Source organism: Linepithema humile, chromosome 5 (genome assembly GCF_040581485.1).
Source record: "Linepithema humile isolate Giens D197 chromosome 5, Lhum_UNIL_v1.0, whole genome shotgun sequence".
Classification (NCBI taxonomy): domain Eukaryota; kingdom Metazoa; phylum Arthropoda; class Insecta; order Hymenoptera; family Formicidae; genus Linepithema; species Linepithema humile.
The window spans coordinates 6,631,567-6,655,346 of NC_090132.1; the positions used below are offsets into that span (position 1 = coordinate 6,631,567).

Consider the following 23,780-nt stretch of genomic DNA (forward strand, 5'->3'; position numbering starts at 1 on the left):
CACATAGAGAATATTATAGGAGAATGATGATACAGCAGACACGTGGAGAATATACGAGGTATATATCCTCAGCAATCTCCGGCATAGATTTCGACAAATTTGTAGTAGATTTTTTTTAACGAAAATATTACATGAAACGTTTTTGAATTATAAGTAATTAAAAATTGATTTCTCGTCTTCGTACAAATTAAGCTTTAAAGCACAATCTCATTTCTTATTTAAGTAAGCTCCAATTCAACAGAATTTTACTTCAAAATCACTTAGTAAGATACTTAAGATAAATAATTAAAAGCTTGCGAAAAATTTAGTATCTAATCAAAACTTTTCTCCAAATTAATTAAATAATTCGCTTTTGAAAGAATTTTATTTTATGTTATGATGCGTTTTGTATAATCCCAGAGCGCCTTTTGTTTAAGAATTTCCAATAATCTTTATTTTAATAAAAAATAAAACAATTTTGGGTAAAATATTAAGCTTTCTATACATATGTAAGATTATTAAAATATATCTGGAAAAAATAAATTTATCAAGTTTTTATATACATAAACTTTTAACGCGAGGCTCGCTCTCGATCAGCTGATCGGTTTAACGTGAAATTCTTTAAAACCTGGGAAGATGTTTATCTCCGTTCTTCAGAATATGTAATTTTCCGTACTGTCGTGTTGCAAAGCAACAGATTTAGCTTGACGGCATTACGTTTAGAGAGATATTTACTAAGTGCACTTTAAGAGTATTACGCTTTTCTACCTCGGATCATGTAACGCACGCGCGCGCGCGAGCAGCATGTCGCAATTTATCGCTGAATGAAGTTAAGATTCAGCAATGCAACTCGATTTCCAGCATTTCGATTAAACATGTCGACAACGAAGCTATGTTGTTTATTCACGTACGCGACTTGAATATAGTTTCGGCAATAATATTGCATACAATTCGGCACACCAACGCAACGTTGTCAAAATTTCGCAATATATACTTCGATTTGCTTCCACACTTTATGTATGCATATCGCGTGTATATTTGTGTATTCACTATAACTTGGTTTACGTATCATTTCACATTCTCGATCCTCAAATTAAGTTAATAACGCAGATTCATGTCCTCCGCCTCTTTATTCATCTCTCAACGCGAGCATCCGCACATCCGGTTAATCACTTAAATTGTGCGTCAGACGCGAATACGCAAGGGTGCAAAATTTATTTGTTTCGATTGAGTTGAGTTTCACGCGTACAAAAGCATGAATAAACAACGGCGATTGGAAATAAAATTACTATAATCGCGTAGTGAAACTATAACATATATATTTATCTTAGAATATTCATTTGAATATTGAATATGTAACATTTGTTAGACCATAATTTATTGCATTTAAATGTCTGTGCTAGATTAGGAAGAAACTCTGAGGATGATAAATATAATTTTGAATCTAAAATTGACGACAATTTCTGCTTTCACACTCTGTTACGCCGACTTTTTCCTTCGCATGTATACTTCTCCCCATTCAGCTGGCGGCAAACATCATATTCATTCACTAACAAAGTCAGATCACTCATTCAACGTGCAGTGTGCGACGATCTCTCCGAGGACCGCGGGCGAGTACGCAGTAGTCGAGATTGACGCACGTATCGACGACGCACGCTCCTCCCGATGCAGTGTCTTCGTCTTGTCCTTCGTCCTGCATCAGCCGGCCGCGAGGCGAAGGCTTCTCGCCTGTAACCCTCGAAGGGAGTGAGAGGGCGCGAGCTTGCGCCCTGAGCTACTCGAGAGGTTCTAGGACGAGGGACGTGAAGGGGAGAACGCGCGGAGCGGCGTCAGGTGGGGTTGAGAGGTGAGCTTTTTCGGGAGAGGACGTGTTCGTAGAACGCGGATGGTGCGGCGGGGGTTGTCGCGGCACACTAGCAGAGGGTGAGAGGGGTTAGGGGGGAGGGAAGGGGAAGGTGAGGCAGTGGTGGCGGTCCTACGGTGGGAGAAACGGCAGACCCGGGCAGTGCAAGCCGGGCTGCCTGCCCGACGATACGGTCGCTTCGTTGGGGTGTCGCGGCGATCCTGTTTTTTTTCTTTGCAACTGAACTCGCGGGATACCGCAGAACACCGGTCTCCCCTCGCTCTTCCCCCCTTCGGGCGCATTCGGCGACGGTGTGGATCCGTCGGATCGCGTCTTATCGGGGAAAGAAAGCGGGCGCGCGCTGTCGGTGCCAAGACAATACCGGGGAAAGCACGTGCAACCGTGCGAAAGGGAGCCGAGAAGCGCGCTCGAGGGGTTGCACGCATCCCTACTCTTCTCTTGGAAAGCTGCCGACAAGTAACAGGTTGGTGTTGTACAAACGTCTATAAAAGCGATCGATCGCGATCGATCGGAGCGGGGACGCTCGGGATATGTGCACTCGTATGCAGAGCGATTCAACCGCGATCGCTCTGTTTTTGCCAGCCGATTTTCGGACATTAACATGTTAGGGATGTCGAGGGACAAGAATCGCGAACCGTCAAGTAACAGCTGGCGACGTAGATTGCGATGAAGATGCGCTTAAAAATGTACCCGAAGGAGACATACGTACGTAGAACGTTTATATGGGACAAGGTGCTGCAAATTCTGCTTAAAATCGTGCTTTCAACAGTTAATTTCATCAGACATGTTGATGCGTCAGACGTGACGAAACGCGTTGAATTTGAGAATGATGGTCACGATGATCCGAAAGACGAGTGCATAATCTGTGCGAAGGTGGCGAAGCACGTAGTACTTTCGGTGATCGATATTCAGATGTGAACTCGTTACACTTCATGGTTGAATAGTAGCAATGTAGGTTCGGAAATTGAATCAAGGCAAAAGAAGGATTAGAAAATATATCTGAGGGCTGTTACAATGGCGACCGTTCCGGAAGAATTAATTGCGAGCAGACAAGGAGCTAAATTGAAAAATTTATTTGTTCGAAAATTTACGTTTCTAATCTTTTCGCGATTCTAAAGTTCATTGCAATCTGTGTAATACAATTTGTAATATACGTTGAAGCGAAACATGTATAATATGTATGTACGAATAAAAATCCTTGTTCTTAATATGTAAGATTTCTCTTTTGTACTTGCAACAACAAAGATGAGAAACCGAGCAATTAAAAAAGTTTTCCACAGATTTTATGAAACACAATTTTCATCTTTTTTAAGTAAATTTGAAACGGTTTAAAGAGATAAATTTTGCAATTGCAAATAGTACAGTTAATTTTTAGAGATAATTTCATAATAAATCGCGATCAAATGACAAATAATTGACGCGTCGATATATTGCAATTATTCTACGGTTCATGGCCGTCAGAATTCGCGCCATAGCGATTGAGTTGTTGCGAAATTCACGCTCGCTGGGCAAGACAGTTAACGAGGTGATGGTGATGAGCGGCAGATGATGCTCGATGGTTTCCGCGGTCGATCTCAAGCCGCCAACTTGATATAAGTTGGTGAGTTTCGAGCCAAGTAACAGGTTGTCTCGTTTGTAGATTAGAATGGAGATTTGTTTCGCATCAAAGTCTTTGTTGAGCACGCGTATACCGATCGTAATTAGGTTACACGCGTAGCAATCGGAAGCGGGGGATTGAAGACGGAGCTCAGTATTTAGTCCTTCAGCTGGGATCACGTCGTTCCATCTGCGTCACGCGGCGTATTTCGCGTCTTTCTTAATGGCGAGTTCGCTCGATCGCAGCCATTAATCTTCTTGTAAGTTGAGGAGCTTCTAAGTGCATCTGAGTAACAGGTTAGTTGCTCCCCTAAATCCGACGTTAGGGCGATAGTAGTCACGATACTTGACGACTAAAAGCGCAGCAGTTTGTGCAATTATCACGTACACGAGCAGCGTGCAAGTCGAGTCTACATTTTCCATTAAACAGCATCGCATAAATTTTATATTACTTAATAAATGAAGAAAAACGCATATTTAATTAAATTTCTTTATTATGTGTTAAAAGAGGGGGGCTTATCATTGCAGCTATTGTTATCTCGAAGACAAAATAATTATTTTGCAGAATAATAGTTTGTAAATTCTTTTCAGAAACATGGCTTCGAAGAGATCATTTAGTTGAAAATGAGATCATTTTTATATAACGCGCAAGATACCTAAATGTCAACTCTCAAGGAACTTCTCTTGTTTTCTTGCAATATCTTATTATGACGCTGTTGTCCTTATTATAAGGACATAAGATGCGGAACTTCTTTATGCAATTTTATGAACTTACAACGTAAATACGAAGAGTGCCATCTAACCTAACGAGGCATGCGAAATAATATAGCGACGTCGGCACGGTTTTAATCCACTGACCGCCGCTGAAATTTCCTCCGGATTCTGGAATAACAATTCCGCGCTCTTTATGTACGTTCGATCATTTAATCTCCGCGAATCTTTCAGCAAATGAAGCGGATTTGATAGTAGTCAAGGAGATATGTCAATAACGCAATATCTTTTCCGATACGGATAAACTCCTGCAACGAGATATTACACTGACTCGCATCTTTTAAACATCCGGCTTGTAAAGTGATATCGTCGAGAACTTTCGATCAACAGTTCGTTTATTTTAATGTGTCGAAACAATTTAGCTAAACGAATTAGCTGAAATAAATAATTGATATTAAATATCAATTACACGTGCATGGGAAATTTTATTTACGCGCAATTCTTGTCTATCAAAAAACGACTTTTTCCAAAGTTTAATTAAAAAGTCAGCCATTACGTAAATTAGTAGACCGTGCAAAAATAATTGACAGTAAATTAAAAAAAAAATCAATAAAACCGCGTTTTTTATGATTGTTGAACAGCTAGGCTATACTTGTATTGAAGTTGAAACTTTTTCTCGCGTTTGCAATTTTAAATTACATTCACTTCTGAAGAATTGATTCTAAAGATTTATCTTGATAAATAAAAACATCTAATATTGTCAATTTTTTGTCTTGTACTTTTTAGTTCCTTTTAGGCAATTAATTAAAACGTGTATAGGTGGTCGAGTGAAACTATGTCGAAAAGAAAGTTGTTTAATTAGCCTCTGTGGCCAAATTTTTGAAGCAGCGGTTTTGTCAATAATAACTTTAATAAACTGTGGCTTGTACATTAAAGCGGTCACTATACTACTGCCATCGAGAACCAATAAATTTCACAAAAACGGAACACAGCCGTTGGACAGATGCCAACAAATCGCTGTGTATTTTCACAAAGATCACATATTTGCGGCATTTCCCAAACTGGATTTTCGGAAATCGCAATTCAAATGACTCTCGTATGCATCTCCTGAGATTACACAAACGCAACTTTACAAACCTTCCCGAATTCCCATCAATCTAAAAGGCAAATCCGAAAACGGTGCCTTATATCAATGAGAATCGAAATGATTCTTCTATCATTTTCGAGATTAGCATCCTTGCTCTTATTATTATCTCTTATTATCAGAAATAAAATCAATACATGTTTGTATTCGGAAAAATGCAAACTTTTTTTTATTTACGATTGCACGTTTGCGTAACAAAAACTGTTGAATGCACGAGCGTTGTTCAGAATGTGCAACGAAAATATTAAACTCTCGAAACTTTTTTTTCTGCAGTTTTTTTAATGACTTCAGAAATTGGACGAAGAATTGGATTGGCTTATAAATGTGGCTTCCCGCTCGTAAATATTAAATGAGCATAAAGACGTCAATATTTAAAGTCGGACGAAATAGAAATTGTAATTGTGTTAAAATATGCATTTAAAATTATTTAATAATTCATTAAATAATGTTCATTATAGTCATTCCTTGCTTTTATCTCGTTTTTACACAATAATATAATAATTGTCGTAGAAAGAACTATGAGAAAGCTCAACGAATTGCGCAGAGATTAAGTTGCTTTGAAAGTGGAGCCGCAACGATGATAACACTCAAGCACATTTCGGAAGGAAGTAGAAAGAATAGAGCGATTTACGCAAAACAAGGTCGGTCAAACGACAAACAATACTACAAATCTCACTTCGGATACTCTCACGTCTTTGAACTCTTTTGCGGAAAAGAAGGTCAAGGTCGGTATTATCCCCTAAACTTCAATCAGTTTGAATATATTTGTGAGAAGAATTTTAAATAAATTCCGCAATTCGCGATATAATTTTGACGTCAATTTTGTTTAATTTATCATATACATGTAGTAAACGTGTTTACAATATATTTATACTTTAATTTTAAACTTTAATTTTGAATTTTAAATGACTGAAATAAGCCGATAAATTTTAGTTGATGCATCTACAAACTTGTATGTGTTTTATTTATATATATTTGTGAGGATCGTTGTATTATAATTAAAATATAGAATAAATCTTCATTATTTTGTAAGCGTAGTGTGTGTTAAGATATAACATTTCTCATAACTTACAGATAAATCTTTCTCAGAATTTATAATTGATAAAAACTCTTTTTTAAAAACCGTCAGAATGATCAATTCATCTAGAAAAAAAAAAAAAACAGGAGAAAACAGTAAAGATAAATAAAAGAATTGAGAAAAATGCTCGTTGTCAGAATGAAATATATCATCGTATAAATCTGAAATTACTCTAAAATATCTCACTGGCACGTCTTGATTTTTTAAATATTTATTCTCTGAAAATAAACTTTATAAAGCAATAAGATCAGTGAGAAAATTTATTCCGGGCACAAATTCAGATCGCAACTAGTATAACTGCTTAAAGCATTCCCCAGTTTTGAACAAACATGTTTGGTACACACTGCAAATTGAATTACACTAAGAAGATGTATTCCAGGTATGTGCTCGGTTGTAAACCGCCATATAGCATTAGAAAATTCAATGAATTTGATGAAACTGAATGAATTCCTTTCCGAGCGCAGCTCGCGGGAAATTAGGCTACGTTCAATCAGTTGCCATATGCGGCACGAAGCGCTGAAAGACGCGTGTAACGGGATTTACCAAAAGATTCGTGTTCAGTGCTTCGAGAATGTAAATTAATTTGACTTGCTTCAACGTCAAAAGCGGCACTCGCGCCGGCCGCGCTTTCACCTTCCCGTTCGCTGTTCAACTTCATTATTCGTACGTTCTTTGTTGGCGAACATCCGCGGCATGCGCTTGCACGTAAAGGGCGATAATACTTGGCAGTGCCCAACACTCCCGCGCACCATCTTCCCCGCAAGCCCTTTTCTTTGTTCTCGACAATCGTGATCACTCCTGAAAAGCATTGTCTCGCACAATTCTTCTGAAAGCACCGCGATGGATATCGTGAGGGACGAGCAGCGGTGTTCGTGCCGCTCGTCTTACCCGTCTTAATAGACCACACACGACTACTCCAGCTCCTGTATCCGTTTGTTCTGCCACCGCTGTATCTCTCTTTCTCTCTCTCTCTCGCACTCGCCCAGGCGTACGAACACATGAAAAATTCAAGCGCGCATCACCATCGCTCGCTTCTCGGGCTTTTGCAATATCATGATACGTTGCGGATAGTTATCGTTGTCCTTTCAAACGAAGGATCAAGTTTTAATTGCGTGTGGGAGTTAATTAATGCGGTCAGGGATAACAAGGAATTTCGTGTGTAATAAAGTTGTAATATAGCTCGTGCTATATATAGTCTGTTATATACAATTCTCTATGTGGGTGGATAACAAAGAGTAACGAATACCGATTGCGCATTATTGCGCATTTTGCACAAGATTCAAGTACGAGACGCTGGCGTACATTTAACACAAAGCAAATTCATTTCGCTTCATGTTGAAGGCCGATTTCAGATACGTTTCCAAGTTTAATCAAGATGAGATTAGTGCGTCGAAAAAGTTTGATAAATATACTTTTTTTTTAAATTGTTTCGAAATTAATCGTAATTTTAAAGGAAGATATAAATCAAATTACATACATTCATTATTCGTTACATTTAAAGTTTGAAATTTCACAAAATTTTATTCATGGGAAATATAAATCAATTTAATTCTAGCTCGTTTCAATTCGCATTTTTTGTAGATAAACTAATAAGCTAATTCAAGTAACAATGCATAAATCAATGAGATCTGCAATTGTGAATTTTCTGATTAAGTGCACGAGACACAGATTTGTCTGTAAAAGTTTGCACACGCCAGGATGAAGATGGAAATACGTGTATCGATTTGCGTATGTAACCTCGGACGCTCTGACGATTATCCTACAAAGGAAGTATGTCAACTGCACGTCTTGAAATTCCTTTTTTATCGTATATCATTGAGCCGCCATGCTACGGTTTGTGTGCTGGGATTGTGCGGTTTTATTCGTGCATAAAACGGATACAGTATTACGCGTAACATCACTACAATGCAAATGCAGTCAAAGAGTTACTTCGAAAGTTTTACACGCAGACTCTCATGTGAAACTACCTCGTAACAGTTTCCCTATATTCACTGCGCGAAAATTTATATCGAGATAGTTAACTTTTTGTCCACTCTTGTTTGTTTGATTTTTTTGTCGAAATCTCAGAAATTATTGCTCTCCATTTTTTTTGGCATACAAAATGTTGCATTACGGAATATTTACGATCACAAAATATTCATAACTTTTATTAATTATTTTGAAAGGCATTTTCTGAAAAAAAAACAGGAATGAAAATTTCACAAGAGCTTTGATAATAGCAGGAACTGTTCTAAAAAGCTGAATGGTAGATCTCTATTCGCGTTTTTGTCGCATTCTATTGCCGACAATCAGCGCAATCATGATTCCGTAATTGGTTTATACTCGCTCTAATATTCGGAATGCTATTTGAAAAGCAAAATATCGCGCATATCGACTTCACTGGCGAATAGAAAACGGTGGAAAATTCTTTCTTTTACAGTAGCAAACACTCAATATTTGGCGAATGCAAACCTTATATCGATTTTTCACACAATAGACTTAACTGTAATAAACTGTCGTTACTTATTATATTCGAGTATTACATATGCAGTTACTTTATATTGCGCGCTCTGCATATTTGCTATTAATGAGAATTAAAAGTATAACAAATGTTTATCATATTTTTTGGACTTTTTAAAAATTAAGAGATTTGCAAGCACAATTTCATGTTTTGCATAAATGCTTTAGCATTGTAGTTGTAACTGTCTTCTAACTTATTTATGAACATTTATAAATATGGAAATTGTCCGTTTCTAAAAATAAAAATAAAATTGGAAAAACTTATGTAAGATGCGGATGTTCTTCGTTCCTTGTAACATAAAGAATGTAATTTACATCTCGTCAACAAACTAATATAGATAAAGTACATAATTAATGGTCCGGCATTCCTTTGTAAAGATCATACTAGTTGTCGTATCGCGAAGTAATTTAACTTTTTTTTAAACAAGCTGATCAAAGGAATCTGATAGATGCGAGACAAATCGTAATCGCGTGCTTTAGCAGTTTAATGAGGTCGCCTTCGTGAAGTTTAAGTTAACGTGTCTCGTAAACGCGGGGAACGAATGAGTGCCATGAATAGGTAAATTTCGGATTTAAATCATGGCCAGTGATGTACGTAGCATCCTCTCTTAAAAAGTTATTCAGTTTTTATGCTTGCGACTATAAAATTTACGTATTGAAGAGATTTAAAATTCGTTCTCTGGTTTTATCGAATTCGCTCTTTGCCACCGGAGAATTCACGTGTTAAGTCCGCCGTGCGCATTTTTCGATCGCCGCATGTATTTCGTTCTTGATGGATGAGAGAAATTGATTGCATTTTAATCGGATTATGTGATGAGGCATATCTAGAAGCGCACAACTGAATAATATAATATATACTACTACTTTATGGATGTTGAATTAAGCAATTCTGAATTAATATAAAATTGTCAATTCCGATACTCGAAATTCAATACGTCCATTGAATGTGCGGATAAGAAATTTATAGCATTATTCATATCATTTATTATCATATAGCAAACTGTATATATAATTAAAATCTATAATTCAAAAATATTATTAAAATTTATCAATATTTGCCTCAATTATCTTCATATACATTTCTTGTAGGCTGTTTAATAAACAATTAATCTAATAATATTTTATATAATAAAAAAATTATTATAGCATGTGCGCAGTGAATAAAAACAAGAGTAGGTCACTCGTATTATTTGTCAATCCTCATCGCTAAAATACGTCATTGAGCAAAATTTATTTTTTCAGGCTGCGTAGTTTGACAATTGCATACTGAATTCGAAATAAAGTTGCACTGAAGAGTGAAATTACGACGATTAATTATGTTCAGATAGCGTGTGATTAAAAATGAGAGAAAAAAAATTTTTGTCAGATATTTTGTAAAGAGTACTTTTTTTTATGCAACCATTCCCGAAAAGAATTTGATTTTATATCTTGAATCTATTATTAATATCAATAATCCTGTTATTAACAACTACACTATATACATATATATAGTTATATAATATATATATTTTTACATTCATATAAATATCATTAATTTGAATAAAAATCCATTCTACTTTGCACAAGATTTATGATCGTTACTGATCAACTGAATACGTATAATGTAGCGCAAGTACAGATTTCTTAAGAGGATTTATTAATCATCACAATCGCGATTTATTAATCATTGTCGTAAAATGTATTATCCAGTGGTTGGATAAATCTTTGTCCGTTGAATATCTTAAATTCACTGATTTTCAGCAGCAATTTATTGCGCGTGCTAAATGGAAAATTTATGGGGTCGTGGAAAAAAAGCAGCGTACACGCCAACGTGTCGACACTGGCATCAGCAGTGTAATATTATTACCCGTTGCACACCACAATATTCTCGAATTAATTATATGTAAATTACCGCGCGGCATCGCGAGTCCCAATCTCTAGCGTTTGGCGACCAATGAGATATCACGTAACTCACGTCGCATCATAACGCTGGAAATATACAGTTTACTGGTAGTCTAATCAATAAAGATTATCATATCATCATAATTCGTTGAATAATTGTAAATATTTGCGAATTGTTAATTAATCGCAAATATAACTCCGTTAATATTTGACGTGGAAAAATATTATTTTTGTCCTTTGCTCTTGTCATGCTATAAATAAATTAAATGTGTCAAATATAATAATGTAATATAAAAATATAATATGCATATTTAAATCGTATTAAATTTCAGGAGCATGTCAGAATTTAAAGCATCAAATAATTGTGCTTTTCCTTACACTTTACTAGATAAGAGGATTTTAAGGATTAATATCGCTAAAACTAATTTATTATAGAAGTAACGTTGTAGATAAATTAATTGTCTTTGATATCAATTTTCTAGCTTTTAATATATTGTAATTTAAATACAAGATTAAAAAAAAGTTTTCGAGTTTTATTAACCATTAATAATAAAGCTTAGAAATTATGGTTAGTGCGTAAATTAAATGTTCATCAATTTATGTATGCAATTAATTTATATCATTATTTCGTGCGTTTAATTTAGAGACTTGATTCCCTTGTGTCGTTTTTTGCATTTCACTCTTTCACTTTGAATTTTTCATTAAATTTGCAAAAATTATAGTTTGCAATTTTAAGCTTGTCGTTTATTAGGCCGTTTCAAAAAATTATCACCGGTAATTTCCACGGGTGTGCATTGCCCTGATAAAGGGTCACCGGTTGACCCAGTTTCACAATCCGGGACATACGCGATCACGCTTTTTACCTTTTCCTTCCTTCCTTCCTTCGTACATCCACGCTCACACCTCTGTTCGCCACGAGTCGCTTCTTAGAACGTCAATTACGCGTCAAGAGCCGGAATTAAATCGAATAAAAATGCAATTACCACGATACGGTGCGCTTATAGCGCGTGGCATTAAAACGGATAGTAAGAAGTGGAACCAAAGGGAAACAAGTAGCTGCGATTGGCATAAACGTTAAAATAGGGTGCGCAAAAAAAAAAGTATTAAATACATTCAATAGTCTCGATAACTTGTCAGATGAATAAAAACGAAAGATATGACATATGTCATGAAATCATAATTCACGATAAAAGAATTTAATTGAAATTTTTATTAATACTCGTTCGTGTCGAACTTCTCGTTATACATAATTTTAAATATCATCAGCCTGTGTCTAATACGAATTGCTGCAATTACTTCAGACAAATTACACTGTTGCTATTACTTCAACTAATTGTTAACATTATGATTAACAATTTTGTTTTCTTTATTATCTACAATCTGTAATTAATTAAAATTAATGAGTTGGAATTATCATCCATTTTCATTATCTTCATTGTACCTTAGCTAAACATTATGAATATTATTTTTGCATTTAACAAATATTTCCTGACAAGAAATACCATTTTATTGTAATGTTAAATTATGATATTTTAAATCAAATGAGCAATTAAATTGCATTAATTTCAACACGATGCGCATAATAAATGTGTTTTTGTGGATAATAACGGCTTTGTGATATAATAATTATAGTAGCGCGCATATTGGGTCTACTTTAACCTGACGGTGCGTTACTGTCAACAGCATTGTTGCGCAGGATGCAACAAGGCCGCCTAGTGCCCCAGTTTCGCATTTCAAGGCACACGATGATTACTTATTCCCCTCGGAGTGTCGGTCGATACGCACAGACGACGAAACTCATCTCCATAATTTCTCCTTCTCCGTCATTTCGTAACGAAGAGATTTTTCTATCAGCTATGTTATCGATCTCTGTCAATTAATTGCAATACACGTGCAATTAAAAGTTCGATTACAAATTGGACATATTTACGTCGCAATAGATTGTCATTATACTTATAGAGAGAGAATTGTCGACCTAAATCGCTCGTAGTAGCTCGTTAGCAGAACGTTAGCAGAACGTTATCTATTCCTCTTTCTTCTCTTTACTTCAACTTACAAAATGATATTTACGTGCCTACTTGCACTACTAAATCACGTGGAAGACGGTCACAGAAAAGTTTTCGACAAACTACCGCCAAGAGATCCCCTTCTCTAAAATAGCAAGTGAATAATGCATTTTTATGCGAATTTGACTTATACATTAGTTAAACGACAATTGATAAATTAAATTCATAAATATAGACACCGTAATCATTAGTCTTATAAAAATTAAAAAGAAATAATAGAAAAGCTGCATCAGCGAAGAATTAGCTGAGAAACATCGTTAAACGATTCTTTTGCAAACTGAAAATATTTTAGTCAGCTAAGCATCTACGCAATGCTATGTGCAAAAAAAGCACGATGAGAACTCTGTCATATTTATTGCACTTTCTTGAAGAAAATGTCTTAAGGTGGGAAGAAGTCACGCCCTCCGCAGAGTTGTTTGGTAAGATACGCTCTTTCAAACCACTTTTTACATAAAGAGCAAAGGGATGAAGAAGAACCCTTCGTTCCAGATCATTGAAGTATAAAAAAATATGAAAAACTGCTACTTCCAACTCAACCTTCTTTGGTGATTTTTATAGGTACATAATTTCCCACTTATTTCAAGAAATCTGAATCTGTTGTTAACATCAAATTAAGCAAATATTCGAGAATTCTCAAGAATTACGAGAAACGATAAAATAGAAGATAATAATTGTTCAGAGTTGTATATATTAGAATTTTTTAAATAGAATTTTTCAAATCAATAATTATGTAACGCAAACTTTTTTTACAGGAGTAAAATGTTTAATAATGACCAAAGCTAAATTTCCATAATGTTGCCGAGATGAATTTTATCTAAGCTTATGTGTAATAAAAATATGAATTGCAAATTGCGATCTTTAGAAATATCACTGCTCAAACGCAGCTGACGTTGCTTATTTTTTTCTATCCGAGATCTCTTCATTTTTATCTCTTCATGCAAGCCTGTATGAAATCGTTTTGAGTAAGCGGGATGCATATAGTATATATCTAACAAGCTTGCGTGCTCGTAATTTCGAACACCTGTAGCTAAAGCGATCACAAGCAGACCTGAAATTTGCCGCAGCTATTCTTCATTATTTGTTCAGGAGACCGACATGACGCTTAATTTGAAGATATTGCAGCTTAATGTTTATATTGTCCTAAAATCTTTTAAATATTTCAAATTAAAATTATAAAAATGTATACAGTACACATAAAAATAAATAAACTTTTGATGTTTAGCTTGATCCTAATAATTTAGTTTGCGAAACATTCGTCAACTGTTTATAAAAAATATTTTAGAATGTTTGTCGAAAAAGATATTGATATCTTTACAACAAAAATTGTTTAATTGACAAAGAATCTGTTGTGAAATTAAAAGTCGAAATATCTTGTATAGTATTCGCGTACGTAATTCTTATAATTTTGTATTTAATACAATTGTACAATGTAATTATTGTGTTTGCGAGAAAATTTAAAACGCCTCAAGTGAAATGTCGTGCCAACGCTTGTCGATGTCTTTTTAAAGTATAAAAACCAACTAGTGCTAGTACTTTCGGACACCTGTAGCTATATTGATCGGCTAGGTCGGTCGACAGCCCTCGACCTCGAAACCACCGAGGCGGCAGCGAAATTCAATCCTCTTTCCCTCTTTACCTTCATCGCTGACGCGGCCTCGCGTTCGATTCGCGTCAAGTCGTTTCTCGTTCCGGAGAGAATTTCCTTCTGATCGAGAATACGCGCCTTTGTTACGTGTCACCTATGCGCTTCCAGCGAACCTTGAAAGCGGCCCGAATGTCAAACTGCATAAAACAACATTGTGCAAAGGCATGTCTCATTATTATCACGTCACGTAACTCATGTTTTGTTACGTCACATTATCAAAACGCGCGCTATCACGCTATCATGCTAAGTGCGTCCATTTAATGTAAAAAGCATGGAACTTCGGCAAATGTGTAATTTACATTTATGATTTGAATTATTCAAGGGAGATTTAAATGCTGCATTTTAATGAAACGCGCGATTTTGGTAACTGGCATGTGTGTTATTTTACATGTCACGCTTCTTGCTCCTTTTTTCAATGCATTTTGGAAATTTCATATGAGCGTATTATCAAATGAATAAATCATGCAAATAATAGTTCGTATGTTTAATTAAGAAAAACATATATATTGGTAAACAAATACCAATACATAAAATAAAAAAGGTCGAAATCGTAGATCTACAAATCATCGATATTATATTATTTATATCATTATGTTAATTATTAATTGTAATATTACAAGAGATAAAAAGTAAAATCTCTCTCTCTTCCCCCCCCCCCCTCTCTCCCATATGTGGCGTGACAATAATCTAGGAACTCTTTCAATTTTTAAAAGATTCTTTAAAGTTTTTATGGAAAGTGGTTTGCTTGAACTTTGCGAATTCAACATGTGCTGCCTTGTTTTCGCACAGCACACATAAATTATTAACAAAGTTATCTGCTGTGTTGCGACGGAGCTGACTTAAAGCTACAAAAATACTTACACAAGATATTTGCCAAGGTATCGATGCGTTGCATTATTCGATACGTTATGCGATGCGCACCTGATCGTTAAACTCACTACATATTTAATATTGAAAACCATCTCTCTCTCTCTCTCTCTCTCTACTCGGTATTCTGAATAATTCACCAAGGTCACTCCTTTTTTCCAATTCTGTTAATCGATTATATGATAATGATTAAACTATGTGTAATAATTCGTATTTGTAATTAATATTGTTTTGATTAATAGTCAGTCTGACATTTCAGAATCATGCTGACGCATCCAGCATTCCATGTCCAAATTATTTACGCATGTCGATCAAAACTGTTCGTCCTCAATACAGATTCGAATTTAAGTGCAAGCTGAACAAGCTTCAATTTAACGCCTTGCACTATGAAGAATTTATCGACATCTAAAGAATAAATAGTTACAAACTTCATTTTTAACTTAAACATTTTAAATTTATATATCTTTTATGGAAGAGAAAGAGTGTCACGCAATTTATATTAAAATCGTACAGATTTAAATCTGTACGTTACTGTGTCACCAATTTCATGGCATTTTCACGATATCAGAGAAATATTTGTAAATCCGAGAGCGTAGCTGATTATATCGCGACGATGTAGAGCCGTTGTCACGCAAAATTGCCTAACGAAGAGTAAAGTTCCCAATGAGCTTAGCTGAGCTGTATCATTATGTAAAATGTGCCATAAAATACGCATGACGGGCGGCGCGGCGCGATAATATTATCGAACGTTACAGTGTATACACCACTCGCTATTCGCCGTGCGTACCCACGCACATTTTTACACACATGTTTCCTTTTACGATTCTATCTTTCGATTTTTACCTTCGAAGGTGACTTTTCACGTAATATATTTTATCCACGGGTCGTAAAGCACGTTGTGGCGTGCCGCTTGTCGATGATAACTTAAGGGGCGTCCTTACTCCCCCAATAGCGAACTGACAGACCATTTTTTTTTTTTTTTTCAAATCTCGCGTGGGTTGCTCACCTAATGATTAATGCAATCCACGTTGAAATTGCGTTTCCTATCTTTATCTTTACTCAACCGAGACATGAGTTATGTATTCACGTTCAGTGAGACAATTTATGATTTGCGTGCAGTGATAGTGATATTAGCAACAAAAAAAAACGAATATTATCAAAAGCGAAAGCGAAAGTCGGTTTTAGAGCAAGTTTCAAAGCAAGTTTTTTGTGTTTATAATTATAAGATTGTTTCGGTCAAATTATAACACACTATCTCTTCAGTACTATTTTAACTAAAATACGTTAAGAATTTAAGGATAACAATTGCAAAATTTTGGTGATAATACATTAAATAAAATTGGATACAAATTAACAAAGGAGAAACATATAAACTTTGTTCGACATTTTGATATCTTGCAATATTTCTCTGGTTAAATTCTCTATCTGTACGCGTCAGAGCGGATACAAAGGGATACAATCATGCCGCAAGCTGTCGATTTCAAGTTCGCGCGAATCAATAACAACTTGATTTCTTGAATTTCCCGTGATGTTTCCGCTTTAGTATCTGAAAGATAGGCTATCGCTCGCGAGTCAGATGTATCATATATACATCCAAATATATCTCGCGCGATTTCCGAGAGCAAAGTGTGGTAAGTGACACGTGATGGATGTGACGCGGATCGGAAATGCAATATCAATACGTTCGAGATTTTCATGTAACTTATAAAGCCAAACGATTTTTTAACGTCATCTATTGCGATTTATGAGGTTCTAAAATTTCTCGCAGAAATGATTTCGATCTAACGCATTATTCGCAACTATAAAACCTGACTTTCTTTTTAGAAAAAACATCGTTTATTTGCTTAAAAAATATAAGAAGCAAGAAAATTGTATAATATATTTAATAATATTTTTGACATTTTAATATAAAATGTATGCAATTTGCAGTAAAAACTGTGCAATATATAATGTTATAAATCTTTTTTCCGACACTATACAATTATTATCTCAAATATTCAACTTTCTGCGAAGTGCATAATCTAAACTAATAATAAAATAATAATAATAAAATTCCATTAAAATAAAACATGACAAATTACAAAAAATAGAGGACGCAAAAGTTGATAATCTTGAGCACGCGTTGGACAGAATTCTGTCGCGCGAATACATCAAACAGAAATAGTGGCTGTGACGGTCTTTGAAAACCGTCGCTGCCACGGAAAGAAAGCTGTGGTTGTTGTAATGTATAATAGGTTGCGAGCACAATGTAACGAGATATTGTTGCCACGTGTTTGTCCCCAAAACTCCGGCAAATTGAAGCCCGCTTCTCTTTCAGAACGAGCTCCGACATCGTCTGTAAAAAAAAAATATATACGCGCTTTTACCGCCGTTCCTATGTGGTTGTGATTCCACACATGGACGTCCCCGGGGAATCAAGCGTGCGGAATACGGAGTTTTGCGGTTCAGCCGCTTGTGATGCTATACGCTCTGCAACGCGATGTCCTTTCCGCATACGAAATATCTCTTGTTCTTCGTTTTTTTTTTTTTTCAATCAATTCATCGGATTGAATGCTCCATCACTCAAGTAACTTAAATTTACTTAAAATCTTATTGAAAGAAGTTTACTTAGAAACACATGTGCTTAAAAAAATTCTGTATATTTGAATAGTTAAGAAACAAATGTGTAAATTGGCGATTTTGTTTCATTCACTATCGTGAAAAAGAAGTCTTTATGATATACAACTGAGAGAGGAATATTGTACTGAATTTTTCTCGAATTTAATTAATCAATATAAAATTGAGTGCATGATATCGTAGAGACATTTCCACAATTTCCACATTTCCTCTTGTATTAGAGTAATTTTCGTAAATGGTCGTAAGTCTCTCGGCTCAACCGCTTGTTTGAAAGTGAAATCTTCATGTTGCGAGAGTGTCGTTCGCAAAGGGGACTCTTCTCGCGCCTGCTTCCCCATCGTCTTTCCGTCATGAAACTACGCCAGAAGTGTCTTATGGGCTTCCGAGGACCCTCGATCGTTTTCGAAGAAAATAAAGAACACCGCCGCACTCCTTGGAATAAATGTTCCTTATGGGACGCCGTGGATTCTCAAACTAGGTTAGAACAAGAATTCATGCGATGCGATGTCGACCGATTTTAGGACCAATTCATGAGTTATTGGCGATTCAGGGATCTCGATTGGACGGGAAAGAATCAAACGTTCCTTACTGCTTATAATGCAAAATCCAATTTTTTTTCTCAGAATTCCTCCATTTCCTTATTTTAAATTCTAACCTTCTTTTCAATAAATATTTTATAAAAACGTATTCTTAAATTATCGATTTTTTTTATGAAAAATAATATTGTCACAGGTCTGACGTGTGTTTAAAATATTATTGATTTTCATAAACCTATTAAATATTATTGTTTTTATCGGCTAAGCATGAATTTATTATTTATGATCGTAGTGCTGAATAATGTGTTATCATACTATTGCCTTAGAGATTGTTATCAGTAGATGCTTCAAAGGCGAGGCATGTTCTGCTTGTTTTGAGATATTTTTCACTGCGTAAAAGAATTCGTTAATTAATTAATTTACGTAGTTCCACGAAGCATGTATACATGTTTACGCTTGCCAACTTATCGAGCGGTAGCTGATAGAAAAATAAACTTTAATTGTTTCAACAAAATTCTAAAAATATAATAAATTCTGTACAAATCTTTTCTTTCCTTTAATGGTCTTTTTCGTAATTGCATCAGAGAACAAATAAAATATTATATAATAAATAAAATATTAAAAAATAAAAAAACATGTTATTTATATAAAAAAAAAACAATTTGCTTTTAAAGATTCTAAACGAACGACTTTTTACTGGTATTTTTTTTCAAAAATATCCGGACATTTTTTCAAGCTACAAAGCAATAAATTAATTAAAAAACTGTTTCACTCATTGAAGTGAAATGTAGCACATACGTTAATCACAAGAAGAGCGTAATTATGAAATAAGTAGAGTTAGCAAATAAAAGGAATAAGACTGTGACCGCAGCTTTTGTGCGCTTTTCTCTATTGTATTGTCCATTATATGCCTTGTTCTTTCTTCAAACATTCTGCAAGGCTTCTGCAAACGTGTCTCATGGCTGTGCTAGCGCTAATTTATTAAGTTTGCTTTCTACTTCTGTCTTCTGTCACGTGTGCTTTTACAGCGCTACGAATAAAACTGACCACAAAATTACGGTTGAAATACTCGCGTATGAGGTTGCACAAATATGTCAAATAGAATGTGCTATTATTCCTTCTCATGTTATTTCTTTTTGTATTCTTGGAACAAAATACGAAAAGAGTTGTTTAAACATCGAATTTACGATTTTTAAATTATTTTCATTTGAACATGACTAAATATTATTTAATAAATGTTGGATAAATCGAGATATGCTCCAAATGTCGTTGATATTTTTTTCATTTCAACTAGAAAAGGAGGATGTTAAAAATAAGTTGATTTTGGCCCATGATGTGGAACCAAAATTACAAATAATTTCTTATAGATTTTATACCGTAGAATCACGTGGTAAAGTCCGTTTTCCTCTAGACAGCGGAGAAAGTACGGAAAAATGGAAAAAAAGACCATAAAAAATGCAATTTTCCGTATAAAAACACATGTACTTATAGATGTACTTGAGTGAACACAAGTGTGTCCAAGCTTTTATTACTTTTACTCCAAACAATTATTACAATTGTTCGAGAGAGAGACGCGTCTCGTGCAAGAGAAATTATAATATCTAATTCTTTATATGGCAGCACTGTCAGAGCAATCACTGACGTCGTACAGTCAGAGAATAGCCGCCCAATCATCCCCTTGCTGAGTATAAACTCCAAGCAATTCTTATATCTATTCCAGAAAGACTTCTCTCTCCTACAATAGAAATTATAATATCTAATTCTTTATATGGTAGCGCTGTCACAGCGATCATTGACGTCATACAGTCAGAGAATAGCCGCCTAATCATCCCCTTGCTCAGTATAAACTCCAAGCAATTCTTATATCTATTCCAGAAAGACTTCTCTCTCCTACAATAGAAATTATAATATCTAATTCTTTATATGGTAGCGCTGTCACAGCGATCATTGACGTCATACAGTCAGAGAATAGCCGCCTAATCATCCCCTTGCTCAGTCTATACTCCAAGCAATTATTATTTCTCTATGAGAGACACGCTTCGGAAGAGGAATTATAATATCTAATTGCTTGGAGTTTATACTGAGCAAGGGGATGATTAGGCGGCTATTCTCTGACTGTATGACGTCAATGATCGCTGTGACAGCGCTACCATATAAAGAATTAGATATTATAATTTCTCTTGTAGGAGAGACGAGTCTCTCTGGAAGAAATATAAGGATTGCTTGGAGTTTATACTGAGCAAGGGGATGATTGGGTGGCTATTCTCTGACTGTACGACGTCAATGATCGCTCTGACAGCGCTACCATATAAAGAATTAGATATTATAATTTCTCTTGTAGGAGAGACGAGTCTCTCTGGAATAGATATAAGGATTGCTTGGAGTTTATACTGAGCAAGGGGATGATTGGGTGGCTATTCTCTGACTGTACGACGTCAATGATCGCTCTGACAGCGCTGCCATATAGACAATTAGATATTATAATTTCTCTTCTACGAGACGAGTCTCTCTGGAAGAGATATAAGAATTGCTTGGAGTAAAAGTAATAAAAGCTTGGACACACTTGTGTTCACTCAAGTACATCCATAAGTACATGTGTTTTTATACGGAAAATTGCATTTTTTATGGTCTTTTTTTCAATTTTTCCGTACTTTCCCCGCTGTCTAGAGGAAAACGGACTTTACCACGTGATTTTACGGTATAAAATCTATAAGAAACCATTTGTTGTTTTGGTTCCACACCATAGGCCAAAATCAACCTATTTTTAACATCCTCCTTTCATATTTTTTTACTTATTAAAAAAATATACACATATATTTTATAATTACATAAATATTGATAGTAATATTAACACAAACAAAAGAGAAAGAGCACTGTTTACGTGAATTTTTCGAAAATATTACATTATTGTAATTTTTTATGATGAGCGTGCAGAATAATACGAAATATGTTAATTATGTGAGCAAATTAGTAGTGGCAATGCAAATGCTAATGAAAATTCGGTACAGCAGATATGCATATTCAATTAGATTACAGCTGCGTGTTAAGCGTTTCGTATTTAGGAGACGGCAAGATAGATACGCATTTCAGATAATATTGAATGAATGGAATAAAACATTTCTGCGATTTACAATCGTGTTGTTTTCTTTTATTACTTTTATATGGCTCGATTAACGAATGAAACGAATGAAGAGTTAATAAAATTCAGATTCCTATTGTACAAGGTAGTAGCGTCTCTGCGATGACTCCATAAAAATCTCTTATCTTCAGTACTGTTGCCATCACAGGTCGGAAGGAACAGAAATCAATCGAGATGTCTACATCTTTACGGAGGAATAAACCTTTTTCGTCATTCTGTTCCACACTACCACAGTTGTGCCTTTGCCATCAAATCGTAACCCAAAAGATCGATTTCCATACATTTTACAAATTGTCGTTAATTCCCTGATATTTATGCCATATAACTTTGATTTAAATTTAATAAATTTAATGTCTATTAATGACATTCATAAAATTATCAGAGTAATATTATCAGTGTAATATTATAGTCACAAAAATAAAAATTTTAAATAATTAATACCCTTTTTAATTTCCAAATTAATTAAAAATGTCCTTTTACTTTACTACTTCTTCTCGTATAAAGTATTTTTCTAGTATTTTCTACTTTTCCTAGTTTTGCAATTTATTTCTTTATATTTTAATTTAAAAGACTTTTATATTATATTAAAGCAATGTCCGTCTCAACAAATTCAACTTTCACATTTTGTCTTTTTAGCAACTTTGGAAATACATCTTTTTCAAAGTTGTCACTTATTTCTCGCTTATTTGACTTAACTCAAAAGGTCCTTTCCATAAAATTCTGTCTAGTTGGAAAATCACGCTTGCAAAAATCAATATTAAATTTAGACTTTCTCTTCAGGAAAATTCTAAATTTAAACTTCATTATCGTAAGCCCCAAGTAAAAATAATTTTTTAAAAAGTAGTCTCTTGAGTCTAAATATAAAGGTCAAAGAGACAAATATGTATTCTATAGAAAAGATATAAGAAACTGACAAAATAAAAAAAAAAGTTAGTTTTTTTAGAAAAAAAATCTATCTCTAGGATTATGTTACAAAAATAGATTCGCCGCGGTGAACATATTCGTCATGTTCGCAATGTTATCTCGCGCGATTTTTTCAGATTCAAATATCAAGGCGACAGAGATTTTTCGACATATAGGCCTTCATTATACGCACAATACCATATTATCGTATATTTTCTGATTTCGCTGAAAAATGTCATATAACAACGCGATGATAGAAACGCATACTACGCGGCCGTGAAATACATGAACAATAGCAGTAGCAACAACAACAGCAGCAGCAGCGGCATAATATGTTCGCAAAGCCCCAATTTCTTTCACAAGGCGTCGCGAAGGATAAATCCGTCATACGCAACAGCCCGTTGTAAGGGAATCGTCGTCGAAGGACGGGAGAAACGTAAGCTGGCAGGGCTTCCCGATAGAAGTCGGAAGACGAAGAGGTGGAGAGCGGTGAGAGGAAAATACGCGCGCACGTACATACTCAGCTTCGCCGCCCTGCCGATCAATAGCTACAGGTGGCAGCCATTTCCTAGCCAACGTCGGTACTTGGCTCTCTCGCTCTCGCTCTCTCTCTCTCTCTCTCTCTCTCTCTCTCTCTCTCTCTCTCTCTCTCTCTCTCTTCATTCCTACATGTATCCCTATGAGATTACCTATGTTACGATCAACAATAGTGAATAGCGTGAGCTGACTTAATCGAATACGAAACGACCTAAAACTGCGAGTGTCCTGTCTGCGAATTAGACGGAAAAAAACATGATGCAGAATTGTAAATGATGCTTGAAAAACACACGTTGTTCGAAAAACTACTCCAAAGCAGTCAACGCGCAGAAAATCGAGAACTCTTGCGAAAAGACTGATCTTAACAGTAAAATTTACCGCTTTAAATATATACATGGCAAGTAAGTAAAAGGTTGTTGTAATAAGTATGATAATTATTAGAAATAATAACAGATTGTTAGAAGTAATTATGCAGATATTAATGACGATGAATAAAAGAACAAGCGAAGATGCTATCGGTATCCAATGTCGCGTGATTCACGGCGCTCTAAATTCGGAAGTACTGATAAGAAATAGTTTCTGCTCCGCAAATACACTACGCGAAGCGTAGTAGAGCGTGTAACTTGAGATTCTCGACTTGGTTGACTTCCCGGTCTTGTATCTCGTAACGTGATTGCAATAAGCGCGTCCCCTCAACTGCAGCCGCTTATCTTCTTCGT

The 23,780-nt window shown here is 35.2% G+C and overlaps 2 protein-coding genes across 13 annotated transcripts in view; one reads left to right on the top strand and one right to left on the bottom strand.

Annotated features, from left to right (window-relative positions):
• Ccdc56 (Coiled-coil domain containing 56) overlaps nucleotides 1–23,780 on the bottom strand; it is a 144,782-nt gene that overhangs the window by 13,336 nt on the left and 107,666 nt on the right. The gene's annotated exons all lie outside the window — the stretch shown is intronic.
• Nucleotides 1,950–23,780, top strand: part of Fife (regulating synaptic membrane exocytosis protein fife) — a 158,744-nt gene continuing 136,913 nt past the window's right edge. For all 9 annotated transcript variants that reach the window (XR_010890512.1, XR_010890514.1, XR_010890513.1 and 6 more), the window contains exon 1: nucleotides 1,950–2,306. The gene's annotated coding sequence lies outside the window, so the exon portion shown is untranslated. The remainder of the gene's footprint in view (nucleotides 2,307–23,780) is intronic.